At 38.7% G+C, this 13639-nt stretch overlaps 1 protein-coding gene across 4 annotated transcripts in view; it reads right to left on the bottom strand.

Moving 5' to 3' along the window:
- MYRIP (myosin VIIA and Rab interacting protein) overlaps positions 1–13639 on the bottom strand; it is a 224722-nt gene that overhangs the window by 192486 nt on the left and 18597 nt on the right. Inside the window, exon 1 of one of the 4 annotated variants that reach the window (XM_074312580.1) lies at positions 919–1032. The exons of the other annotated variants lie outside the window; for them this stretch is intronic. The gene's annotated coding sequence lies outside the window, so the exon portion shown is untranslated. Of the gene's footprint in view, positions 1–918; positions 1033–13639 lie in introns of those variants that run through there. 4 annotated transcript variants of the gene reach the window in all.

A 13639-nucleotide genomic window follows, 5' to 3' on the forward strand; every position in this document is an offset into this window, starting at 1 on the left:
CAGCAAGGTCGCGGGTTCAATTCCCGCACGGGATGGTGGGCTGTGCTCCCTGCAACTAAAGCTTGAAAACGGAAACTAGACTTAAAACTGAGCTGCGCCCTCCACAACTAAATTGAAGGACAACTTGGAGCTGATGGTCCCTGGAGAAACATGCTGTTCCCCAATAAAATTAAAAATAACAACAACAAACAAATTTTTAAAAACAACAAAATAACTAATGTGAGACAGAGAAGCATGCCACATGTGCATACGTATACAGCATGCACACAGAATGATTCCTTTTATACAAGGTTCAAAAACACAGAACGCCAAAGGATATATGTGTGTATGTACATATACACACACATACACACACATATATATAGTATTTAGCAATAAATGTGGTAAAACTATAAAGAACAAAATGGGACCTCTGAAGGGGAGAGAGGGGACCTGACTGGGAATAATCACATGGGGCGTCAGAGTTTTCAGTAATATTATGTCTCATGAGCGAGAGAGTAGTTCTGCTGCTACTGCCGCTGAGCATTATTATTGTTGTTATTTTTATTATTATTATTACTAAAAGCTTCAAGTTACATACACCTTTGTCTGTAAGGTACCTTTCATAAACATCAAAAGTGAAAGAAACCTAATGCTACACAAAAATAATCTAATTTCACTTCGATTAAAGCTAATATTTGACATCATACATCATAATGAATACATGGTAATTAAAGCAAATATATAAAACCTTGTTCAAGGAACATGCTGAGAATTATAAAAAGTAATGAAAATAATGATTTTGAGCTACCATTATTGACTGAACAACTACTATCTTCCGAATGCTTGAGCTTTTCCTATACGTACAGACATAAAATATTTCATATTCTTAACTCCCACAAACTCCTGGAGGAAATCACTATGATGGCCATCACTTACGTATGAGAAAACACAGGCTCACGGTTACATGTTCCGACTAAGACAAATGACCAGTGACAGCTAGGGTCTCACTGGGTCTCAGTCTGGCTCAGAGTCCACACCATTACTCCACGCACACACCTTCCCATGAGATGCACAGGGAACCTCTGGACCTCAGATTTTCAAACCTGCCCTCTCTTTCTAGCATGCGACAGCTGAGAACAGGAGAGCCCACTAATTGGTTGCTATTCAGGTGAAGGTGATCTGGCCTTTTAGTCTCCAAATAATGGCAATCCTCATACAGAGCAGAACTGTTTCAGTCCTTGAGTCTTTTATTAAGTAACTGAAAAGCTCATGACTGCATGAAGCCAAGTAATCTCAGGATTTAACCGACAAATCCCAACAGGAATTCCAACTATTAAAACTTTTTTTTTTTTCATGCCAGTAATGCTATTAGTCCAAAGCAAATCTGGTCCACTTCATCCAAGATATGCTGGGAGTGAGGGGGGTGAGGGTGGGGGCAGGGAGAGAACCTAGTGTGCCTGCGGGTCCACAGAAGTAAATTAGAAATAGATTCCACCTGTAAGCCACAAAGCAAGGGGCAAACTCCATAAATACCCACCGTTTAGTCTCCTAATGGTTAGAAAGAAACAGAGGTCACAGTGGAAAAGGAGACGGACTTCTTCCTTTAAAACACCCATGAATGGTGATGATGCCTCTCATGGAGTTTCCCAGAAGGTGACATGTCTGGGGATCCCCTTCACTTCCACCCACTGGCGTTGAGTTTCTGAGCATTCTAAAGGAAATTCTACGATGCCCAGTTAAGAAAAGACTGAAGTGGCAGCTTTGAGCATATCAAATCTAAGAAGAACAATCGAGACTTAAGAAAAAGAAATGGTTTCTGTAAAGAAATAAATACAGTCACTCTAAATGGACAAGTCAGAGAATAATGCAAAAACCTTTTCTGGGAACTGGTCAAAGCTTCTTCCTTTCTCTACAGTAAACACAATTAGATTGCCTGTGCAACCAGAGAAATGGCGTCTTAGAGCTGGGGAGGCCTCAGGGTGCCTGAGTCAGAGGTCATTTAGGTATGACCCTCTCATTTAGAGGTGACCGATCGCAAGCCCAGGAGAGGGAAGCGGTTTCCCAGACAAACGGCCGGCGCCGATGCCTGACTCTCAGGCTGCTGCTCCTGCCTCTGGATTTCTCTGGTTTATACCCAACTAAGATGGTAGCAGAGAGAATACATTTTAAAATTCAGTAATGAGGAAATTAATACAACTTCACGATGCAATTATACCACCACTCCCCTAATGTGTATTTCTCATGTCACTGTTCCCACAAGCGGTCGAAGAAAGGGGAGCGCTGCGATGAAATAAATTGGAGAAATGCTTCAAACTATATTGCCCTCTTGGGAATGCACAGTGCATATGAGCTTATCTGAGCCTCTGAGAAGTCTGTCACTAAAGTACCAGTTGGATTGTGTTTAACCCCGTATTTCTCAAATATATTTGTCCACAGATATCTCTTTCTTCGGTAACAGCTGCCTCTTCACATCCAAAATGTAAGTAGCTGGGAAACACTGCAGTCAGGCCATCCCATGATGACAAATTCCAGGAGCTGCTCTAATAGAATTACTGACTTGATTCAGCTGTGCTTTAATGGAATTATGATAAGACGCTACAGAGTTAGACAAGCTTTAGAAGATGATGACTTAAAAAGGAAAGCAAATGGATACAAGTTAGGAGATCAAAACAAAGGCAGAATTGTCTGTACTATTCCTAGCTGGAATAGCTAACATGAGGAAGGACATAGACACTTCTACAGGAAACTGGTTAACACAAACCTTGCAAATGAAAAAGAAAAAATAAAAATAAATAAATAAATTCCAAAAATACTCAATATGAGGGTTCATCATGCAAGGTCAATGTCTACAGAAGTGGCATTCTAGAAACATACCTAGAACAGAAGGGTCAAGGACAAAATATTGAACGGGATCATTACAAATCCCACCGTGTGTGTGTATGTGTGTGTGTTATGATGCACCTAAAATAGAGAAAAGTAAGAAGATTAACTTGGAACATCCAAAGTCCTAAAGTCCTAAAAGTGATAAAGGGTAAATACTGCTGGGACTTCCCTCTTTGACCATTGCTAGTCTTGGCCATTGCTAGAAGTTTATGCAAACTTGATAAATGACCTAAATATAACACCAAACCTTTTACTGGATTAAATAAAACTGAAAAGAAATTTCTTATTCCTTACAAAATAATCTAATGTTAGGACTCTCCCATTAAGGCACTTGGCATGGGGCAGGGGAAGAAAAGAAATTGGCCTGGGAAGGAAAAAAAATACACATTATACATACTTTCACTGTGCTATTCTTTGGAGCAAGTACACATTGACATTCTTTCCTTCACCTTCAAAGGCGTTTACACAGGAATGGCCCAAAGCAGGTGTGGTTATACAACTGCGGCACAGCTGATTGGACTAGGCGTGTTGCCTGACCCACACTAAATGTCTGAGTCTCTCTCCTGGGAATGATATTAACATTCAGCTGGTTGAGCTTGGTGGCCTGCTGCAATACTGCCTGAGAATGCCACCAAATGCGCTTTTATCTCTGCCATAAATTTTTATTTTGCTTTTTGTTTCTTCTTATCACTTCAGTTTCTTTAACTCACTGACAAAGGGTCCTTAGCCATTTCACAAACCTGACATGATTGGTCAACCGTCCGGATACCGTTTACTGACTACTCTATCTGATTTACGTAGATGGCCTATGACCCGGGGCAGGGAGGAAAGAGAATTGAAGAGAGGGAGGGAGAGAGAGCGAGAAGGGAGAGAGAGAACACACATGGATCTTTCTTCGGACTTCTTGCCTGATCTGTCCTAAGTTGGTGGACTACTAGCTGATCTCATGCCAGCAATACACCTTAATAAAAAGCTCTAAAACAACAACATCGTATCATCTAAGACATGAAAGAAAATACTAATTTCATCCATGAAAAAGAAAATAACAGGATGCCAAACTAAAAACAAATATTCCATTAGTGAACAAGAACAAACTTACAGAAGTTAAAAGCATTATTGTGACAATAAAGAATTCAATGGAAAGCTTGACAGAATGAGGCAACTGTCCAGAAAACAGAACAAATAAAGAGACAGAAAAATGAAGACTAAAGAAAGATATTGAATGAAGATACAGAAAGAGATAACAGAGAGACTAGAGAGAAATAAATTATCAAAAAAATAACAAAAAAATCCTGGGACTAAGGAATTTTCATTTCCAAACTAAAAGGAACCACTGAGTGTCCAAAACAATGAATGAAAAATGATCCCACATCAACATAGACAAGAGAAAATTTTAGAACACCTGGTTTAAGTAATAACAAAATTTGCATTCTATGAGTAAAGGACTGTTTAAGTATTTTACATGTATTGACTCATTTAATCATCACACAACCTTAGGAGATAGAAACAATTATTACACCCATTTTTTAGATGAGTAAATGGAGACAAATAGAAGTCAAATAACTTGTTTAAGGTAACAAACACATCTTGGAAGCAGCAGATTAACAAAATAAAATGAACCAAGGTATCTGGCTCCAGGGCAGTCCTCTTAGCATCAACATTGTTTTTGAAGGCAAAAAATATAGCACAAAGCTAAATTTTCCTCAATAAAGAAATGGCTGAATACATTTGGGAATGCCTATTCCTTGAAAAATTATGCAGCTATTAAAATTGACTTATCCAAGTGAGTTCCAGTAATAGAGAAGGAGCCTGTATCAGACTAACCTTCCTGCAGAAAACAATTATAAACTTTGGAAAAAAATATAAAAATAACTATTTGAAGGTACCAGAGAACAGCTAGAGAAGACAAAAGTTTGAGGGGATTTAATCCTTGAAAGAAGAGAACTATATTCACTGGGTGACACCCAGATTTCTAATGCCTCTTCAGTGAGGATAGTCACCAGTTTGAGTGTTGCAGGATGACTAGAACTCATGAGGTATCAGAGGATGCAGCTCAGAGCTGTCTAGGAATTAGGGGGAGAGACAGACTCAGAAAGGAGGGAGCCCCAGGTGGGGGGGGGAGTTCCAAAATCTACTTATAAACTCCCTTCGAATCCTTGGATGACCCCAGAACCGTGTGTGTGTGTGGGAGATTCCAAGGAGCCCAGTTTAAAGCAGTACATGGAACATAGACAAATATGAGCAGAGATTTCAGCTGCTACCCTTGTAAGTGAAGAAAAGTTTGGATTAGAGTCCTGCCAAGATAGAGGGTCTTGGTAAACACCTCAAGCTTTTCCTTTGAAACCAAGAAGGGCCACATCTTAAGAGTAAAGACTATTTAAAATATTCACTCTAAGGACAAAACCTGAAATAGATCCCTCCTAATAAAGTATAAAACCAAGCTCCATAAAATCAAGATGATTTAACTGCCTTAAAGAAGAAAACTCAACAATCTTTAGAAGACTACAGAAGCCAGAGTCTCTACAATATATCTTCCTCAATGTCCAACGTATAATCAACAATTACTAGACATCTGAAAAAAAATAGAAAGAAAAAAAAGGGACCCAAGGTCAAGAGGGAAAAAAGTATACTGAGATAATCCAGATGTTAGAATTAGCAGACAAACATAAGACAATGGAATAAGACAAACATGTAAATTATAATAGCTATAAATTAAACCAAACCACTTTTTTAAAAAGACAAACTGTGTTAAAAAGGTAACAACAAACTTTATGTTCTATGTATGAGGCACATTTAAAACCAAAGGACTCAAGGCAAAAGTAAGAGAAAACACAAAAATATATCACACTATATATATAAGCAGAAGTTGCAGTAGATGTATCAAAGTCAATTTGCTACAACAAATTTAAATTGTTGATAATCTGTATACTTTAAGAAGGAACAGAATTTGGTATATCTGCTTCCATTGATAGCTCCTTGGTATACTGTTTAGTATAAAATGCTTTAGAAAACACATTTGGTAAGAAGACATGTAAGACACATATCTTCAAAAATGTTCATTAAGTCCCTTCTGAAAGTACCAGGTCCATATTGTTGAAAAATTAGACAAAAGTGTGTAGAAAGAGAGTTGAAGTTATTAAGACAGTAATTTCAAATTCTCCTATATAAGTATTTATTATCTTTATACTCAGAAAACATATATGTGTGTATGTGAATAGTATTCATATTGGAGGAAAAAAGTAAATGAAAAATAACATGATTTCTGAAAAATAAAGCTAGGCCATGAGACAAAAAAAAAATCATTAGTAGTCCATATTTTATGTGTACTTGATGGCCAAGTACACTTAGAGATACAAAAATGTATAATAATAGTTTTGGGGCATCTGTGATGTGTGACAGCTGCAGAAAACTTTACAGGATCTATGGCAGATTGTACTAGGTTCAACGTTTTGCTGCATATTTTGTGTAACATTACGTAATACATATAGAATGCTTGATGTATTGTAAGCCCTTTTTATTATCATTCTCTCCATGCTAATAACAATAAAAATTGTTTTTAGAAAGTTAAAAAGTGATTCTAGATAATTCAGACGACATAATTTCTACATCATCATCACATCCTCTGCAAACATAATAGTCATTAGCCAAACATGTGATGTAACGATGATGGTCATTAATTAATGACAACAGTGGCTAACACTTTTATGGAAGGTGTTGTCTGTGGCAGGCTATGCCAAAAGTCTCTCAAAAATCATATGATAGTTACTACAGCCCTATTCTTTCGTTGAGGGAAATTGAGGCACAAAGAGTTAAATAAGTGGTCTAATGTCACCGACTGGTACGTGGCTATGCCAAGCTACAAGTTCAGGAGACATGACTCCTGAATCTAACCCGTTCGCCTCCTACCCTGCTGCTCAAAGGGTCATTATAAGAAGCAGTCACACTGACCAACTCTTTCCCTCCATGTGTATGAAAAGGATAGTCCTAAAGTCCATGCTGTTTCCAATGTGAACTTGAATTGCAAACCCACATTTATTTAAATTTTAAGTGACTGACTTTCCAACTTGCACAGTTTTTATACACTTGAAGCCCTTGGATAAACCAAAAGATCTAACTTAATTGGCATATATTCAAGCATGAGTCCTAGAATCTTCTTACTTGGGGGCTCTCAGAGTACAATCTGCCTCCCCGCTCCTTGGATTAGATTAACCCACACTGACTTCCAGCATAGAATATAGCTACAGAGAACTGGGGGGTCCTTGGGGCATGTGTCATGGAATCCCAGTAAATCTCCAGTAGGTCTGACAGCCAACCTACACACGAAAGGAGACTGGAGAGAATAAAATCCTCAGCTAGCAGATCAACATTATCACTTCCTTGGCAGGAATCCAGATCAGAAACCTGAAGACATGACACTGTTCATTTCACACCAAAAGACCTATCAGTCAGTATATCACCCAATTATAGCATGAGCTTCTGCTGAGACCCAAAGAAACTCCTGTTATCACATTCCCCTGTTGCTCAAGCTGCTGATAAAGCAGCTGCTGAAATTAAGCTTATAAATAAAGGCTATTTAATTTTGGAATTTTCAGTGGAAAAACATGCAAGTTAAGTAGAGGTAAGGCAGATGAAAAATACTGATTTTTTTTTTAACTACTTAAAATGTGCATTCAAGTTTATAGCTTAGTTTCCTTTGGCTTCCTTCCTTTATAGGATCTGGGGAAAAGATATGAATACTGATTTTAAAAAAAAACACCTTTACATAAGTATTTCCTAAAATGAATAGAAAATTCAAAACTAAAACAAGCAAAAATCTTTACTAACCTCATGGCAGTCCTATAGCCAGAAGGAAACATCTATTACGAAGCTCAGGCTTAGCTCTGGCTAAATGAAGACATTATGCTATCTGCATCATTTGAGAATCCTGTGTCATGTCAGCTGTTAACTTAGAAAGGAATTATGATGCCTGCTGCAACCTGATCCAGCCATTACTGACATCCATGCCCCTGCACAGTAGTCAGTCTGTACTAGGTATTCCCTCCCGCCCTCTTTCAGGACAAAATAAAGATATCTGGGAGAACTGCACTTTGCTAACGAGGTTTTCCAGGACAGGAGGAGACGAAATCTCCTGGCTTGAGATCCCAAGCCCTTCCTAGCTGAGTGAACCTGGGCCAGTTCTCCAGTTGTGCCACACGCTTACCCTGGGCGTGGGTATAGTCCAGTCCTGCCAGAGCACCTGCAGTCCCTCCAAGCACTGTGTGCTTCAGGGCTCCCTCCTCACCAGGTCACCGAGAAGCTTCTCAAGTTAAGGATCCATCTCTACTCTGGAAAAGCTTCCCTGACCAGCTGAGGTGCCCCCATTTTCTACACCCAGCCCTCTGCTTTGGCACATCTCATGCTGCTGGCCTATACCTAACGGTCTGCTTACGACAGAGCTCTTTGAGGGCAGGGGCCGTGCACTGTTAGTCTTTATTTCCTCCATGCCTCGCCAAGATATTGAATCCATGTTTTTGGGGGAGGTAGTGAGAAGTTTGGGGGAAGGGATACCAGTACCTTGAGTTTAGCAGAGGATGCACTAGGTGCTGTAGATAATGTCATTTAACACTAATAAAACTATGAGCGGTGGAATTATCAGTCCCATGTGACGGACAATAAAATGGATGCTGAGCTTGACTAAATGCCTGCCTGATGTAACACGAATGGCAGTCAAAGAAGTGGAGTCAGATCCAGGGTCAGTTTGGGCTCTGGGCGCTGTACCTCCCTTCTTAAAGGGGATACATCCTTAAACATCTCTCTTGTCAGACAAACCTCAGAATTCCCCTAGACCCTGAAGCCATCTCTCAGATGACGTAACTTTTCACTATCCTAACTACTACTTTATAAATCTTTACCAGTTGAATTGCCAAACACTGACCAAATATTTGAAAAGATTTAAAGGGTGGAGAGAGGTTTCTCACAGCCCCTGAATTTAAAGCATGGTGTTTACTCAGTTCACGTCAAGGTGGCTTCTGCCAAGCAGGCTTTGATCAATTCAGGTAGTGCCCATAAAATTGCACTTGGAGAGTAGACACATGATGCCTCCCTCTGCCCAAAATCCACCCCCAACCCCAGCAATTTGGTAACATGACCTAACTTCATTTTTGGAAACTCCCACGTCTACATTTTGTGTGGTGTTGGTGGAACCGTCCATCTTGAAGCTTCTGTCTCCCCAGGCAAAAAATAAACACAGGATCCATCAAGCTCCGCCAATGAGACTTTCTCCCTGCAATTTGAATCCTATACCAAGTGACCCAAAGATTGTTTGTGGTTGGAGCTGAGTGATCCCCAGAGCCCCTCCAGGAAAAGGTTCTCTGTCTGTTCCTACCACCAAGTACCAAGATCCTCAGAGTCATTCAGTTCCTCTCGCTGAGGCGTCCAAGTCTCTTTCCAAAAATGTCCTTGTCTTACTTGAGTTAGGTGAAGGCTGTTTCTGTCCCTTGCAATAAAAGAAAAGAAAAAAAACACCTCAAGCTGGCATAACCACATATATAAATAAAAGAACTCTTGCTTCCTCACCTCAAGAGGAACTGAAATTTTGTTACTAAGTATTCATAAAGCTTTTTAGATTGATTAGATAGTATCGATTATAAAAAAAAAACAGGAACAAATACAAGTTTTTATGATAGTGAGTTCAGTGTGGGGAGGAGGGGATAACTCTTTCAAATAAAAGGGAAATAATAGAGACAGTTGTTTTCAGGTTTTCACAAACAAACAAAAAAAGGACAGTCAATAATAACAAGTATATAAGTCCTTACTTAACTAGGCAATAGATATCAACAATCTGTTTCTTCCTCTGAGGAAACAGGCTTGGAGAGATTCAGTTATTTACCCCAGGTTGCAAATCTAGTTATTCAAATAAACATTGGTCTCATTCCATCAATGCTCAGCTTACTGTTGACACACTGCCTCCAAGTAGCATAATTTACTGCATTCTACCCCAAAAGCTCAAATATCATCTAAACCACATCTTAGATTATATTAAATGTAATCTTTACTTCCAAAAGCAAATGTCAATTTCATATCATATCTACTTGGTGGGCTATCCTAAGGAATGTGAAGCAGGCTGGCTTCTGCCACATGTCCCAGTGAATAAATCTTTACCTCCCAGCAAGTGATACGAAGCTTTCAGTAACAGACATGGCTTGGTTTCAGAAGGTCAGCTCCACTGAACCCAGAGTCAGCAGCCTGGTCAAACCAACATCAAGAACTGAAGGATATTCAGCACGTTTCAAGAATATAAATAACTCCTACACTTCAAGTGCATGTCTGATAGGTGAGAGGTTGCAAAGAAAGGTGCATCCAAATTCTTGTTCTAAGTGCCACACTCGGTCTTGGAATTGCATAGGGTTCAATGAGTTGGGAGTGCAAAGAACAGAAGGCGGCCCAAGAAAGGGACACAGCAGAGTTACTAGCTGGAGATAACAAGAGGTCAATCAAAAGACTTCAATGGAAAACCTGGGGAATGAGTTGCCCACAGGGGGCTTTGAAAAGCTCTAATATATTCTTGGAAATCTACAAGACCATGTGCACGTATGGGGCATGTACATACAGAAACCTGTGCATATGCTCAGGAAAGAGCTAAACAAGTTCTAATTTCTCACATCTAGATCAGCCTTCAGGCACTAAGCAAGCAAGACATGAAGGCTAATTGCCTTCAAGAGCATTGAAAACATACTCCAAAACAAACACAGAGTCCCTTTGGCAAAGGCTGGGAGGTTTACTGATTCAAGAAATCGATGTCCACAGAGAAATGCAAATAAAATCTATAATGAGATACCACCTCACCCCAGTCAAAATGGCTATCATCAATAAATCAACAAACAACAAGTGCTGGCACGGATGTGGAGAAAAGGGAACCCTTGTGCACTGTTGGTGGGAATGCAGATTGGTGCACCCACTATGGAAAACAGTATGGAGGTATCTCAAAAATCTGAAAATGGAACTACCTTATGGTCCAGCAATTCCACTCCTAGGTATCTATCCGGAGAAATCTAAAACTCTAATTCAAAAAACTTTATGCACTCCTATGTTTATTGCAGCACTATACACAATAGCCAAGACATGGAAACAACTGAAATGCCCATCGGTAGACAACTGGATTAAGAAACTGTGGTACATTTATACAATGGAGTATTATGCAGCCATAAAGAAGAAATAAATCTTACCATTTGCAACAACATGGATGGACCTAGAGAGCATTATGTTAAGTGAAATAAGTCAGACAGAGAAAGACAAATACCACATCATTTCACTTATGTGTGGAATCTAAAGAAACGAATAAGTGAATGAACTAATCAGAAACAGTTTTAGAGACATAGAGGAAAAACTGAGGGTTGCTAGATGGCAGGGGGATGGGGATAAGAGGGAAGGAAAGGGGATTTAAAAACAGTCAGTAACCACAAGATGGCCACGGGATTTTGAAAATTAATTTGGGGAATGTAATCAATAATGTTGTAAAGATTTTGTAGGGTATCTAATGGACACTTGGCTCGTTAGGAAGACCACCTCAGGGATGATGTAGAGATGCCTGATCACTGCACTGTACACCTGAAGCTGAAGCTGAACAATAATGAATGTCAACTACAAGTTTATATATATGTAGACGTATATACTTACAAGAAGCGGAGCACAGCATTAGGAATAGAGACAGTGGAAATGTAATGGCTGTGTGCGATGTCAGAGGGGTAGTGGATTGGGGGAGGGGGATTCACACAGTGTGAGGGATATAAATGATAAACATCTAAGTATTACTTTGTCTTGTGCACCTGAAATAAAAAAAAAAAAGAAAGAAAGAAAAATAAAAAAAGAAATTGATGTCCAATCAGCTGACCACTAAGTTAACCAAGCAGAACTCCAGTGGCCACACATGACAAAGAATACTGAAATTACACAATTAGTCTGGAAAAGTCAAAGTCACTAAACAAACAAAAACAACACAGGAGAAGGTGAGATCTGATTTTCAGAGTTGCCACATTATATTATTTGAAATGTCCAGTTTTCAACAATAACAAAAAGCCATGATATGAAAAGAGAAAAATGACTCACACAGGGGAATAAACAGTCAATAGAAACTGTCCCTGAGAAAGAACATGTACTGGACTTACTGGAAAGGATTTTAAATTAACTATTTACAAATATGCTCAAAGTATTAGGTTGGTACAAAAGTAACTGTGCTCTGTGCAATTATTTTTAACCTTTTAAACCACAATTCCTTTTGCACTGACCTAATACTAAAGGAAATCACGTCTAAAGAATTAAAGGAAAGTATGAGAATGGTGGTGTTTCATCAGAGAATATCGATAACTAGACAGAAATTATGAAAAAGAACCAAACATAAATACTAGACTTGAAAAGTGAATAACTGCAAATTTACAAATCACTAGAAAGACTCAACAGCATATGTGAATTGACAGAAGAAAGAATCAGGCAACTTGAAGATAAATTTTGAAAGTGTTTGAAATTGAGATTATCCAGTCTGAAGTACAGAAAGAAAAATGAAGCGAGTCTCAAAGACTTCTGGAACACCATTAAGCATGCCAGAAAAACTGTAGTGAGAATAAGAAATAGAAAAATATCTGAATAAATTATAATGGATAACTTCCCAAATTTGACAAAAAACGTTATATGCTCATTCAAGAAGCTCAACGAACTCTAGATAGGATAAATTAAAAAAGATGCCACTTCACATTCCTTAGGATAGCCCACCAAGTAGATATGATACGAAATTGACATTTACTTTTGGAAGTAAAGATTATACTTAATATAATCTAAGATATGGTTTAGATGACATTTGAGTTTTTTGGGTAGATTGCAGTAAATTATGCTACTTGGAAGCAGTGTGTCAACAGTAAGCTGAGCATTGATGGAATGAGACCAATGTTTATTTGAATAACTAGATTTGCAACCTGGGGTGAATAACTGAATCTCTCCAAGCCTGTTTCCTAGGTACATCCTAGTCAAATTGTCAAAAGTCAAAGAAAAAGACAGAATCTTGAAAACAACAAGAGAATATGACTTATCACATACAAGGAATCCTCAATAGGATTAATTGCTGACTTCTCATCAGGAATCATGGAAACCACAAGATAGAAGAATGACATATTCAAAGAACTAGAAGGAAAGAACTATCATTTAAGAATTCTATATCCAGAGAAGTTATCCTTCAAATATGAAGGAGACTCCACATATAATCAAGAATGTTGTAAAGATTTTGTAGGGTATCCGATGGACACTTGTCATATTAGGGAGACCACCTCAGGGACAGTGTAGATGCCTGACCACTGCAGTGCACACCTGAGGCTGAAGGTGAATAATAAAGAATGTCAACTATAATTAAATATATATACAGGCACAGGATGTGAAATACAGCATAGGGAATAGAGTCAATGGAATTGTAAAAGCTATATACGATGTCAGAGGGATAGTAGATTGGAGGAAGGGGTTATCACTTTGTGAGGAGAGTAAATATCTATTACATTGTTTTGTACATCTGAAACTAATTTAAGAAAAAAAAAGAAAGAAGAAGGAGAAATTAAGACATTCCTGATAAAGAAAAACATGGCTTCCGATAGTCTAGATGCCGTCAGCCTAAGACTGCTGGGCACCAGCTCCCATAGCCCCAGTGACCTCCTTCTGAACCACTGACCCTTCTGACACTTCAGGGAGGCTACAGGCTCATGCTATTTTAGGCAAAATTTCCTCCATTAAACAGAAGCAACACCATGATTTTATTTCT

Source organism: Rhinolophus sinicus, linkage group LG10 (assembly GCF_036562045.2).
Source record: "Rhinolophus sinicus isolate RSC01 linkage group LG10, ASM3656204v1, whole genome shotgun sequence".
Taxonomy (NCBI): Eukaryota; Metazoa; Chordata; class Mammalia; order Chiroptera; family Rhinolophidae; genus Rhinolophus; species Rhinolophus sinicus.